The sequence below is a fragment of the Asparagus officinalis genome, chromosome 3 (genome assembly GCF_001876935.1).
Source record: "Asparagus officinalis chromosome 3, Aspof.V1, whole genome shotgun sequence".
Lineage (NCBI taxonomy): Eukaryota > Viridiplantae > Streptophyta > Magnoliopsida > Asparagales > Asparagaceae > Asparagus > Asparagus officinalis.
The window spans coordinates 34,737,293-34,750,194 of NC_033796.1; the positions used below are offsets into that span (position 1 = coordinate 34,737,293).

The following is a 12,902-nucleotide window of genomic DNA, read 5'->3' on the forward strand; positions in this document are numbered from 1 at the left end:
AAAAAAGAGAGGCGCTACAGGCACACCACCAACCACACTCCCCCTCTTGCTACAGTGCAGCGGCCCCACATGTGATTTTTTTTTAAAAATCATATGTGAGGTCGATGTACTGTAGCAAGAGGGGGAGTGTGGTTGGTGGTGTGTCTAAGGGTGTGCCTCTATCATTTTCCAAAAAAACTAGTCCATACAATAAAACTTTTTGTATCTTGTCTTATATCCTGTGTACGGATGATCTTCAAAGTCCCTAGCTGGAATGATATGGTTTTCTCTAATAATGAATTAGCATCCTGCATGCTACCATGTAAAGATAGGAAACAAATTGATGGCTACCTATATATTTCCACTTAAAAGGGGAAACTAAAGAAAATGTTTAGCTTGTATAATAATTTTCTCTAACAAATTACGAGTGCAGTATCTCTAGTACAGTTGAGACAGTATCTAGCCACCAAAAATTCCATGGCCATAAGAAATCAATTAGGGGCATAAAGAATGAGTAAACTTTGCCTAAAGAAATCAATTTGGTACGTGCATGCATACCCTTTGGAATTTGAATTCTATTAGAATTGGTGGAAATATGGCATTTTCATGTAGAGAGGATATGGTATACTTGTCTAAAGTCTGTACTTATGGCTCTAGTTTTGTAACGATGTCCCTATTGCAAATATGAAAGGACTTTATTCAAAACTTCGTATTACTAAAGTAAACTTTTTAGAATTTGTTTAATACATCTCAAGTTAAAGTTTGTTGTTCATAGGTTTATGGATAGTAATGTCTATTTTTCTTAACATTTTTTTGTTTACATTCAAATCTATGTGATCATCATGTATGTGACTAGTAATGTCTATTTTTCTTAACATTTTTTTGTTTACATTCAAATCTATGTGATCATCATGTATGTGACAAGATTAGTCTTTTATTATTTCGAGCTTTCGTCTCAATGAAACTTGGCTCAAGTCCTATGACCGGTAATGTCTCATAGGTAAGTTTGGGTTAAACATATCAGTTATGAACTTATTATTGATGCAATTTTTCTTTTTGTCAGAAACTTGATTAACAATGCGTAGTTTTTATTTGTTGTTTTGAACTTAATATTGATGCTGCTTCATTGTTGTAGATATTTTACCCCTTAGTTAAACTTTTTCCCCTATCCTTTTGCTCAAATTTTGACTGATATTGCCCCAAAGTGAAATATTGTTCAAGATTACAGTTATACCTACATGAACCATTTGCATAAATTTATCATGGTTTAGTAATGTGTGAGTGCTTGATCTCTATTGGATATGAACATGTTATATAAAATGTATGCAATTTTATTGAATTAGTTTGTGAAATGAAGTCATTCTCACTTTAGCATCCTAAATAATGTGAACTGTCTGAAAATCTCATTTATGGAGTCATGTGCAAGTTGACCCCGATTGCTTGTTTTTAGAAATTTTTATTTTGAAAAGTCTGGGTAATCATGTAGGTTTAATAAATTATGAACTAAAACAGTTTAAGAGCATGAAGTATCAGAGCATCTTTTTAGAGTTGCTTTCTTTCTGCTATTTGTGTTAATAGTTTCTTGTTAAATTATTCATACGTTGCAGGATGTGGTAGTGGTTTGAACTAACAATCATAATCCAGCTTGTTTAGATAACTTAGTTTTTTTGTCCAACATGGTAATTTGTTTTTAATATTTATTTAGATTCAGATGATATTCCTAGGTTTTGTCAAAGTTGTAAGTGAAACTTTGTCTTTGGTTTGCAGACTTTGGAAGAAGATTACAAGCGATTCCATTTGTTGTATAGAAGCGTAAGACTATGATTCAAGGGTCATCCTCCTTTTTTCCTTTCTTCAGAAATTTCTTGTATTATTTTTCCTTTTTCGCGCACTCCTTTAATTTCTATAGAATTTCAAGCTTGGTATATAAAATACCAAATTGACTATGTAATTGTCAGTTGTACCTGCTCTGTTTAAGTAGGATGATGTTTGAACATGGCTTATGGGTTGAAATCAAGGTTTAGATAGCTACAACTTTAATGCACAACATGTGGAACTGTTACTTGTGTGCTCTGATAATCAACTTATTCTCACTTTGAATATGTGTGAAATATAAAGCAAGCCTCAAGTGTTTTCTAGACTGGATATCTGTGAAATATGCAACGATGATCTGTTATTTAGATGTTTTTTTTGTAAGATACCTGATATGTTTGTAGAGTTTTCTTCATTTTTATTTTGCTAAAAGTCTTGCAAGTTATAGTGGATAATGAATTTGAAAACTTAGCAAATGTAGTTATCATCACCAAAATTAGCTAAATTTGTGTTTTTTGGTTACTATTTTATACATCTCCATTGCATTTGATGTAAACTAGATGGGTTAAGAGAACAATTTTTCTTAAAACATCAATTTTAAATTCAAATTTATGTATAATAAAGTATCCAAACACTAGATTTTGAAATCAAAGAATTCAAATCCTTTCATTTAATAAAGATATCCAAGCAAAAGATTTCTTAAATCATGGATTTCAAATCCTAAATTGAAAATCCCTTGATTTTAAATCAACTTTCCAAATCCAAATCAAAGTTTCCAAACACAACCTAAATATAATAGAGGAAGTCTTGTGAATGAAATCAAAATATCCTAAATGCAAGATGGATCAGCTCAAGAAGCTTTGTGGAGAATATATGAATTCTACGTTAACGAGATCTACCAATATGTCATCAACTTACATCTACACTCGCCGAATCAATATTTTGTTTCCAATCAATATTTTGTTTCCTATTGGAAACATCAAGACCCATCGCAGCTCATCCGCTAGGACCATGCTTCCAGGATAACGCTTACAGAATTTTTTTCACTATATTCAAAATTAAAGAGGCAAATAAGTCAAACCTAGAAAAAGAGCAGGAAAAAGAGTTATTATATGGTGAATTTTTAAAATATTATGTTTGGGATTCAACATCAAAATGTTAGAGTCGAAGGAAACAAAGACATGTGATAAGTCGTATTAATGGTGCTAATCCAATCGAAGGAGAGAGATATTACTTATGACATTCACTTACTCACATCATATGTCCATCCTCATTTGACTATTGATCGTGGATGAAATTCAATGCACATCGTTCAAATAATCAGCCTATAAATTAGGTTTATTGGAATCAGATGATAGTATTAGAGAATGTTTAGATGAAGTTGTCATTTTCCAAATGCCAACAACCCTTCGCCATTTGTTTGTAACTATATTGGTTCACTATGAGCCCACATATGTTAATAAGTCATGAGATCAATGCCTTAACTCATTATTTGAAGAATTCTCAAAAAAAAAAACCTAGCACTATGAGAGCTTCAATAATAAATGATACCCTTCGTAATATTAACTTCTTCTTAGAAAACATGGGGAAGGATATTAGAAAATTTGATTTACCACTTGTGTAACCTAACTTCAAATTAAAGGGAAGTTCGTACCCAAGAGAAATTCAAGGTAAATCGATGTGCAAATTCCAATTGAAGATCTAAATGTTGAATCAACACTCAATTCTGAACGACATAATGCATACACTTCCATATTAGCATGAGTTAAGACAAATAAAAGTGGTGTTTTCTTTATTGATGGGCCTAGAGAAACTAGAAAAACGTTCTTACTCCATGCTTTATTTGTCAAAGTAAAATCACAATGGATGATAGCTCTTGCTACAGCGACACCAAGTCATAGTAGCTATAATAATTCTAGAGGCCGAATAACACATTTCAAATTTAAGATCAAAATCCTAACAATATAATCATCTATGCATAGTATATACAAGCAATATAGAACCTCAACGCTAATTAAAATAGTTAAACTAATAATTTGGGATGAAACTTCAATGACTAAACATATTATAGTTGAATCATTAGATAAGAACATTAGGGATATAATAGATTGAGATGAACCATTTGCCAACAAAGTAATTATAATTTGTGACAATTTTAGACAAGTTTTACCTATAATACTCACACAACAAGATTATAAACTGTTAAAGATAGTTGAGTAAGTTCATATAGAACAAAATGGAAAGTTGAAGCTATTAAAATATATGAGAGCAATGACATATACAATATTTACGACTTCCTTCTTAGAGTTGGGAATGAAGATGAACCAACAGTAGCTGATGACCTAATAGTGTTGCCCACTCCAATTTTGATCAAGAATCAAAGAGATGATTTTCCAGAAGATTGTCTCATACATTCAAATTTTATATCTTTAGATGAGAACTTCCAATCCATTAACTATATGAAAGATTGGGATATCCTCGCAGTGAAAAATGAATATGTGGACATATGCTAAATGATAGAATCATAAAACAATTTCAAAGTGAAGTAAAGGAATTTTTATAGCTTCAATGAAGCAGCTGATGATACTAATCATCATTACCAAGAAAAATACGTGAACTATCAAATGGAATACCACCCCACAAGCTCGTATAAAAAAGCATTGCCCAGTTATTTTATTATGAAATCTAGATCCAATTAATGGACTATGCAACATGAAAAGAATGCTATGTTAAGATTTTAACTGTAACATAATTCATGCTAAGATCATAATGGGCCAACATGCTGGGAAATAAGTTTTCTTGCCAAGAATATAGTTGTCCCTAGCGGGAGATGATGGATTCCCATTCAAGTTCATACACAAGAAATTTTCAATACGGCTATGTTGGCAATGACAATCAATAAATTCCAAGGGCAAACAATACCTGACATAGGCATCTATTTAGCTCAATGCATTTTCTCATAGACAATTATATGTTGCTTTATCACGAGGGACTTTAATAACAACAACTAAAGTCCTAATAACATCAGACAAAAAATTTAAATAAAATGAAAGATAGACAAAGAATGTAGTATACAAGGAAGTACTCCGACCAACAAATATGTAATAAACTTCAGATTTACAATAACTATTCTGATAATTTATTTATCAAATTCATATAGGCTCATTGATGTCTAAATAAGTTTATTCTTTTCCTTATCTGTATCTATGCTTGAGGAATGCATGTTTAGTATCTATTCTAGAATAAGTGGTTTATTTGTGCATATTGACATATTGAAGGATCTCTCTATAATATTACCATATGTACATATAAGAAAGAATGTAACAACATTTAAAAAAAAAAGTTTAAATGACAATAAAAAGGTGCAGAAATAATAAGTAGCTAATGTGCTATAATACATGAGGTATTACAAAAAAGGAAAAAGTTTCAATAATTGCATAAAACGCATAAAATTTCACAATTCAAAAAACAACCCGACTTTTCAAAACTTACAACAACAAAAATAAAATAAAAAACTTACCAGCAACCCCTAAAAATTTGAAATATGCAATTTATACCCTCAAAGTTAAACCCCTCAAAAGATGACAACTACAAAAAACCACCATGAAATTAAAAAAATTTAAAAGGTTGCTAACAAGACAAATGAAATATAGGAATTACCAGCATATTGCTGATAATTTAAAATTATAAAAAACACCCTCGAAGTCTCAAAATTTGCAAAGAAACCCTCAAAAGTTCAAAATTGCAAACAACCCTTAAATTTCAAAAGTTGCATCCAATATACATAAAACATAGAAATTATCAATAGGCCCATAACAATATGAATTTTAAAAAAGACAACCCAAATTTTCAAAATTAAAAAAAAAACTCAACGGTTCAAACCTACAAGGATCCTAAAATTATAAAATTTAGCACTAAGGCATGACATATGGAAATTAGTAGCACCCATATGAAAATTTAAAATTAAGTTTTACAATTTTTAGAAACAACATTTCAAAAGCTTAAAATCACACAAACCCCTTCATAAATAGAAGAAAAATTATTTTATATTCTTTCATTAATATATTTAAATTTAACTTTCAATTTAAGATTTACTAAACCTTTTCAGAGTTTTAGAATAATCTAGATTGATACTAGCAAAATTTTATACTTTAATATTCAATATCAAATGAAAAATAAATTTATGTAATCATAAACTTATTATAAACTTATATGCAGATGTTCTTGTAATAGCGACTAACGTGAAAGCAGTGATCGATAATGTTATGAAACATAACAAACCAGACAATAGGAGGAAAATCATGATAATGGATAAAAGGTATACACATGATACTTATTTTCAATAGCGTAAGGAAAAAAAAATTAAAATGGACATTTATTCTTTATTCTTTATTTTTCATACACAATAGAGCGTGCAATTTTATATGGGGACATAGTTACAAATGAAAGACCAATTCTTGACGACACAATCAAAGATAAGCCTGTAATAGCACTCCCAGCTTTTAAGAATTCTAAATATAAAGGTAACATATTCCATTACTAAAATTCTTCTTAAAGGCCATTAAACATAAAATTCATCTTATGACTATCTTAATTTTGCAGGAACAGATAAGCATATAATCGCAAATTATATCAACAATATGTGTCAACCCAAAGATACAACTTACTAAAAACTCAGACTTGTAAGTAGAACATCAATACCGTCATATAACACAACAAAAAATAATATTACATTTTAATTTAATATCCATGATTCATTTAGAAAAAGCTACCAAAGATAAAAGGATCTCCATCAATGTTCTTTACAAAAGTAAAAGAAATTTAAAGTAGTGATATTATGCAGACATCACAGAGTTTGATATATATATATATATATATAATATTAGAAAACCTACTCTTATTTACACAATTATACCCAACAAAATTTTACCAATATACAGACATGCCATTGCACATTTAAGGTAAACTAGTAAAGTGCACGTGCGTTGCACGTGGGTATACTTGTTCAGTATTAAATTTTTTAAATGTGAACCATAAAATGAGGAAGTGAATCGATGATTTAGATATATTCATGTAATTAAGCTGGTTTAGATTTTACCAATATTCATTAAACCCACATAAAGAACGTAATAAAAGATTTATGTGCTAGGATTATTAGATAATTAGATTAGCTAATAGCTGGAAGACCTTAACTTATAGGGTAAAGAGATAAAAAAAGAACCAATTCATATCATGTTTCAAATTTAATTACCTTATCAAAGTCTATATTAATTATCATCATTTAAAGCTGAAACAAAATATACAGACATAGATGGTCAAATTTACTAAATAGCAGATACCCGACGTGGATTAATAGAGTGAATAAATTATAACCCTATCTATGAACAAACTTATTATGTAAACACAATAGCAATATTAAAAGATGATCTAATATTAGAGATGAGAGACGCATCTTTGCTCAATTTACACTAAGGTTCAAGCTATTTAAGAAAATGCTAATTAATAAGAGCTTTCACAAATAAATTTCTTAAACTTAAAACTAAAATTGACAAGTTTGAATGATGGAGATATATCATGCGAAAGGACTTGTCACTTGTTAAAGTTTCGTGATAATTGCAAGAGAGACTGATTATGTCATTCATATGCATTTAGCATTAAATCATTGCGATAGCATTTCCATAGAAATCTCTTCCATCTTTAGTGTCATCCCAAGCACTTCGTTTCTTAGAAATAGAAGTCAAATGGTTGGAAGGAGAGGAAGAGAGAAATAAATGAAAAAAATTGTAACATACAAAATGAGTAATTAATTAGAAGGTAAAAAAGCCAAAGCTTTAGAAGATATCACTTTAGTAATTAAGGCTTATTTATAATAAAAATATAACATTTATTTTGGATGCATTTAAATATGCTGGTTGTAGTATCTATTTAATGTTTTTTTTAAATCATGGTAAGAAAGTTTATTTTGTACTTTTAAAAGTTTATTTTGTACTTTTCATTGTAACATCAAAATGATAATACAATTTGCCTAATGCATTCCTAATCGTGCCCCTATTTCATGATATTAACATCATAGCCAAATTGTATACAATGTGTTTTCAAATTATACCGTGAAATACGTTTAGGGGGTTGAATTTTAAAAATATTTAATCTAATGAGATTTTAAAATACATTTGTTCATTTTAGTCTTTTTATAATACATTTTAAAATTTGAGTGATCCCAAATTGATTGTACCAATTTAAATTGTACCAAATTGTCTCATTCCTACAATAATCATGTTTCAAAACATACGTTTAGGGGGTTGAATTTTAAAAATATTTAATCTAATGAGATTTTAAAATACATTTGTTTATTTTAGTCTTTTTATAATACATTTTAAAATTTGATTGATCCCAAATTGATTGTACCAATTTAAATTGTACCAAATTGTCTCATTTCTACAATAATCAAGTTTCAAAACATATTTTTAAAATTCTAATTGAATTATAGAGGAACATACCATGCTAACACGTGCTTGAGCAAATTTGATTCTCGAAAGAAGTCGACATTATGTGCTTTGTTAAATTTTCTATTCTAATCCAAGTGGAGTTCTAGTTGACCTTTTCTTTTGTAATTGTATGGTTTGACTTAGTAGGTATTATGGTGAGTGGAAGAAAATGTATGAGCTAATTTACACTCAAGAGATGAAAGAGAAGTTATATAAAAATAAAAAGGGTTGTTTGTAGTTATAATCTGGTTCATAATTTACATAGTTTATGCATTGATTCAAATTCAATTTTAAAAGTCTAGACTCTACATCTTGTTATTATAATTATTTGATTAACTTTGTCTTATACTATTTTGTGACTGATTGAGAAGAAATTCATAGTCTTGAGTTAAAATTTTGACTATTTATCAGTCGGTGCTCAAAAGACCCAAAGCAATAAAGAATAAAGTGCATCATTCTCTAATTTTACATTATGTAGTTTCTACAAAACTCTGGTCTTCCCATGGTTTAAACTTTGATGACTTGTAAGTAGAACATCAATATCGTCATATAACACAACAAAAAATAATATTAAATTTTAATTTAATATCCATGATTCATTTAGAAAATGCTACCAAAGATAAAAGGATCTCCATCAATGTTCTTTACAAAAGTAAAAGAAATTTAAAGTAGTGATATTATGCAGACATCACAGAGTTTGATATAGATATAATATTAGAAAACCTACTCTTATTTACACAATTATACCCAACAAAATTTTACCAATATACAGACATGCCATTGCACATTTAAGGTAAATATATCTATCTTTTAGGATGTTGAGCTATGGTTCTATGCTTGTAAAAGATGCAATAAGAAAATGGATAAAGATGTTACTAATGAGTTTCTAAATTATAAATGCCGCAGAATTGCTAATGACTCAGTACCAAGGTTAAGTAATATCAAATTTTATGATATAAACATATCAAATTTCAATATTAACATATATCTAGAATAAATAATGAAAACTACAGGTAAGATTCTCATGAAAAATGGCACAAACAATTCAAAGGTAACATTATTTGATGTAATAGAAACTATTAGATGCACTGTAGAAGAATTCATTACAAAGAAAAAAGAAGTAATTCCTAACTCTATATAAGAGTAATAATTAGGAAAATATTTTTTTCTTCATATATATATATGAAATCAACCTTTGTTCTCATTAAAAAGAAAAATAATTAGAGTCAATATTTCTAGAATTTCGTGTTGACTATCAAAAGACATTCAAATTTCTGGTGAAGTTAGATGAGAAGACATAAGATGAACTAGCTAAATGAAGTATTATAGCACAAGAAATCCATCTCTAGTTTGATGTCATAATCAACGTAGACGATGAAGATACTATTTTAGAATTGCTCAGAAAAAAAATAAAGGTCGAGAAGGATTGATATCGGCTCAATTAAAATATAAAATAGAAGAATAAATGGCCTTATTTTTTTGAATATTTTATAGTATATGTTAGACCCTAGAGGGGGGGTGATTAGGGTCTTATGCTAATCTAATCCGATTAAATGCCAATTAAAACTAATTAATACGTTATCCTAGCAAGTATGAAATACAACAAGATATATGAGCTAGGATAAGCAATATGAATAATGAAATATATCCTATATGATGAACTATATATGCAAGGATATATAAACACAATGGTAAACAATGTAAACAAGATAGTGGATGATATAGATAATGAGCTAATGACAATGGCGATATAAGATATGAACATAAATATGAAAGAACGCCAAAGCACACTCAAACAAGCAATATGATCACGGAGTTCGGACCTTCCGTCCTACGTCTCCGCTCCCCACTCCCGGGGAGAAATCCACTAACACAATCCGGTTTGGAAGCCGGAACTTCTTCTACACACTCGGTTTTCTAGCTAACCGAAAACTCTACAACTCACACTCTTGTAATCACACTCTACACCCACTAAGTGTTGGACCTAGCCGTGTCTCCCTCAAGTGCTCGGTTACAACCTCTCCCTAGGCACGTCAACCGACGCCACTCCTCTTGGGACGATCCCCGACTCTCACCACACACTCCTCACTCGGTGTACAAGTGTATTACAAAGTGATTCTCACAATAAGCACAATATAACAAATGATTGTTCTCTCTAACAAGATGAGAACTCAATTAAGCTCACTCTCAATGTCACAAACCCACAACCCTAAATTATACTATGAATGTAAATACAATAAGCTCAAAAGGTTGTGTGTGAACAAAGAGATATAAATCAAAACTAAACTCAATGTAGTTCTAGCTTAATAACAATGATAATCAAATATATAAAAAAGCTAGAAATAGAGTTTAGAAAACTTCTCAATATATCAAGAGTTGGAGGGAGAATAGTTGAATGCCCAAACACCAATAGATGATCTCCTCAAGCTCTTGTAGAATTGAATCACAAAACCGAAACACTCAAATGCTTAAAAGCTTCTTAAAACAAACTTAAACAAACACTAAACAAGTTTAAACCCTTGTTAAAATCTTTTAAACCATTCTCTTGTTAGAGAGGGAGAGGTAAATGCAATGAGGTATTTATAACAACCCAAGACATCAGCCAAAACCCCAAGGAAATGACCAAAAACCCAAAAACAAACAAAACAGAAAACTAGCCGTTACTGTGCAACGGCTCTCTGATAAGTCGACTTAGAGTCGACTTATGACATATACAGTTTTTGGCAGATGCTGAAAATTATGCGTATCTGGATTTGTAAAATCAGTTAAAAATAGTAAATCAACTCTAAACATTATGAAAATTTTAGGGATGTTTCTAAACATGTAAATAAACATTTTACAAAAATAATTTCTGAAATATCACTTCTCATTTGTGAGAAATGAATATTTGAATACAGATATTTCAGATTCTAAAAACTGCTGAAACACCCGATTTTCTAAAATCAATTTGACACAGTAAATTAACTCCAAAAATTATAAAATTTTTAGGGAAGCTTCTAAAAATCTGCTGTGATACACGATTTTGTAAAATCAAGTAGGCACAGTAAATCAACTCCAAAAATAGTAAAAACTGGAGGAAAGTTTCTAAACATGTATATAAACATGTCAGAGAAAGAATTTTTCAAATATCACTTCTCATTTGTAAAAACTCATCAGTTTTGTAAAACATGCACGAACATGTGCACGAACGAAAACGTGAATTTGTAAATTCCTTTAAACATAACAAATCAATTCCAAACTTGATGAAACTTTGAGAAATGTTTGCAAATGATATTTTGAACATGTTACAAAAAGAATTTTCCAATTTGCATTTCCCAATTATGAAATCTCATTATTTTGCAAAAGTGTTCAAAACATAAAAACCCAAAACCATGCATGTATATATATAACTATATATATACATAGAAATCAAATACGTGTGTGTGTATGATATTGAGCTTAAGGTACTTAACACACATAATATAAAATCTAAATTAGATTACCCAAGCTTTATCTTGATCTTCATTGTAGCTCAACTTGGTACACATGCGGATGAAGCTTGAACTTGATCTTTAACTATAAATTGCATGTTGCTTCACTCCACAATTCCGCCAACCTCCATTTGATATCGTCGTTATGGCGCAATCCATCCATCCTCCAACTACGTTGTTTGTCTACAATACATAGGAATGCACAAACACTAGACAAACAACATTAGTAGTAAATTGTTTGTAAATCATCATCAAAACAAGAAGGCCAACAGTATAGCTTAATTTTTTGAGTAAATTTAGGAATATATAGAAAGGATTTTCATGCAAAACTTTTAGTATTTTTATATGCTTATGTGAATTCTTTTATCATAGTATATTATATTAGAGTTATCATTGATCTTTAGTTTTTGTCTCTTTTGTATTTCAAGTCTATCAATAATTAAGATCTCTTGCGGTCTCGCGAAAAATATGTGTTTTGTGCTGACTTACACAAACCATCTTACTACTAAGTATATTTTATGTTTACGACAATATCCTTCCTCAAGCCAAGCTCTCAAAATTTTTTACATATCAACAAAAAGATTATTGTCCAAGGTAAACAAATTGGAGATCAATTATTCGATAAATAAATATATTACATGAAGTTTGATATGTACAAATTAAAAAAAGTAATGTTGTGTATACAAGTATATAAAAGTAAATTGATCCCATTTTAGCACACAAATCCATTACATAAATTTTTTAAAATGCTTAAATAAAAATTATGGCAAATCTAATAATATAAGGTTACCAATTTTAACTCATAATGAATCTGATTGATTTATAGTGAGGAAAAAAACCAATAAATAAATATATTTAATATTTAACCGCATGCATTAAAACTAGTGGGGTTAGATATTTGAGTTTATAGGTAAATACCAAACTTTGAAAGTTGGTGGGTTTAAGAATAAATTAGGATAAAAACTTAGGTTTGTAGGCAAAGTACTCTTTTTTTTTTTGGTTCGCTATATTGTAAAAAGATGGTTATCAAACATTGGCTTTAGCCTTTCAAATGAGAAACTCTGTTTAAACAAATATTAAAAATCCTTAATTTCATTAATAATTTATGCATATTATTATTTGCCCGAAACTTTCCCCTCAGTTGATTCGAACGGCT

General features: G+C 29.6%; 1 protein-coding gene across 1 annotated transcript in view; it reads left to right on the plus strand.

The window, feature by feature from the left end:
* Positions 1-12,902, plus strand: part of LOC109834937 (protein saal1) — a 65,215-nt gene that overhangs the window by 39,576 nt on the left and 12,737 nt on the right. The window lies entirely within an intron of this gene.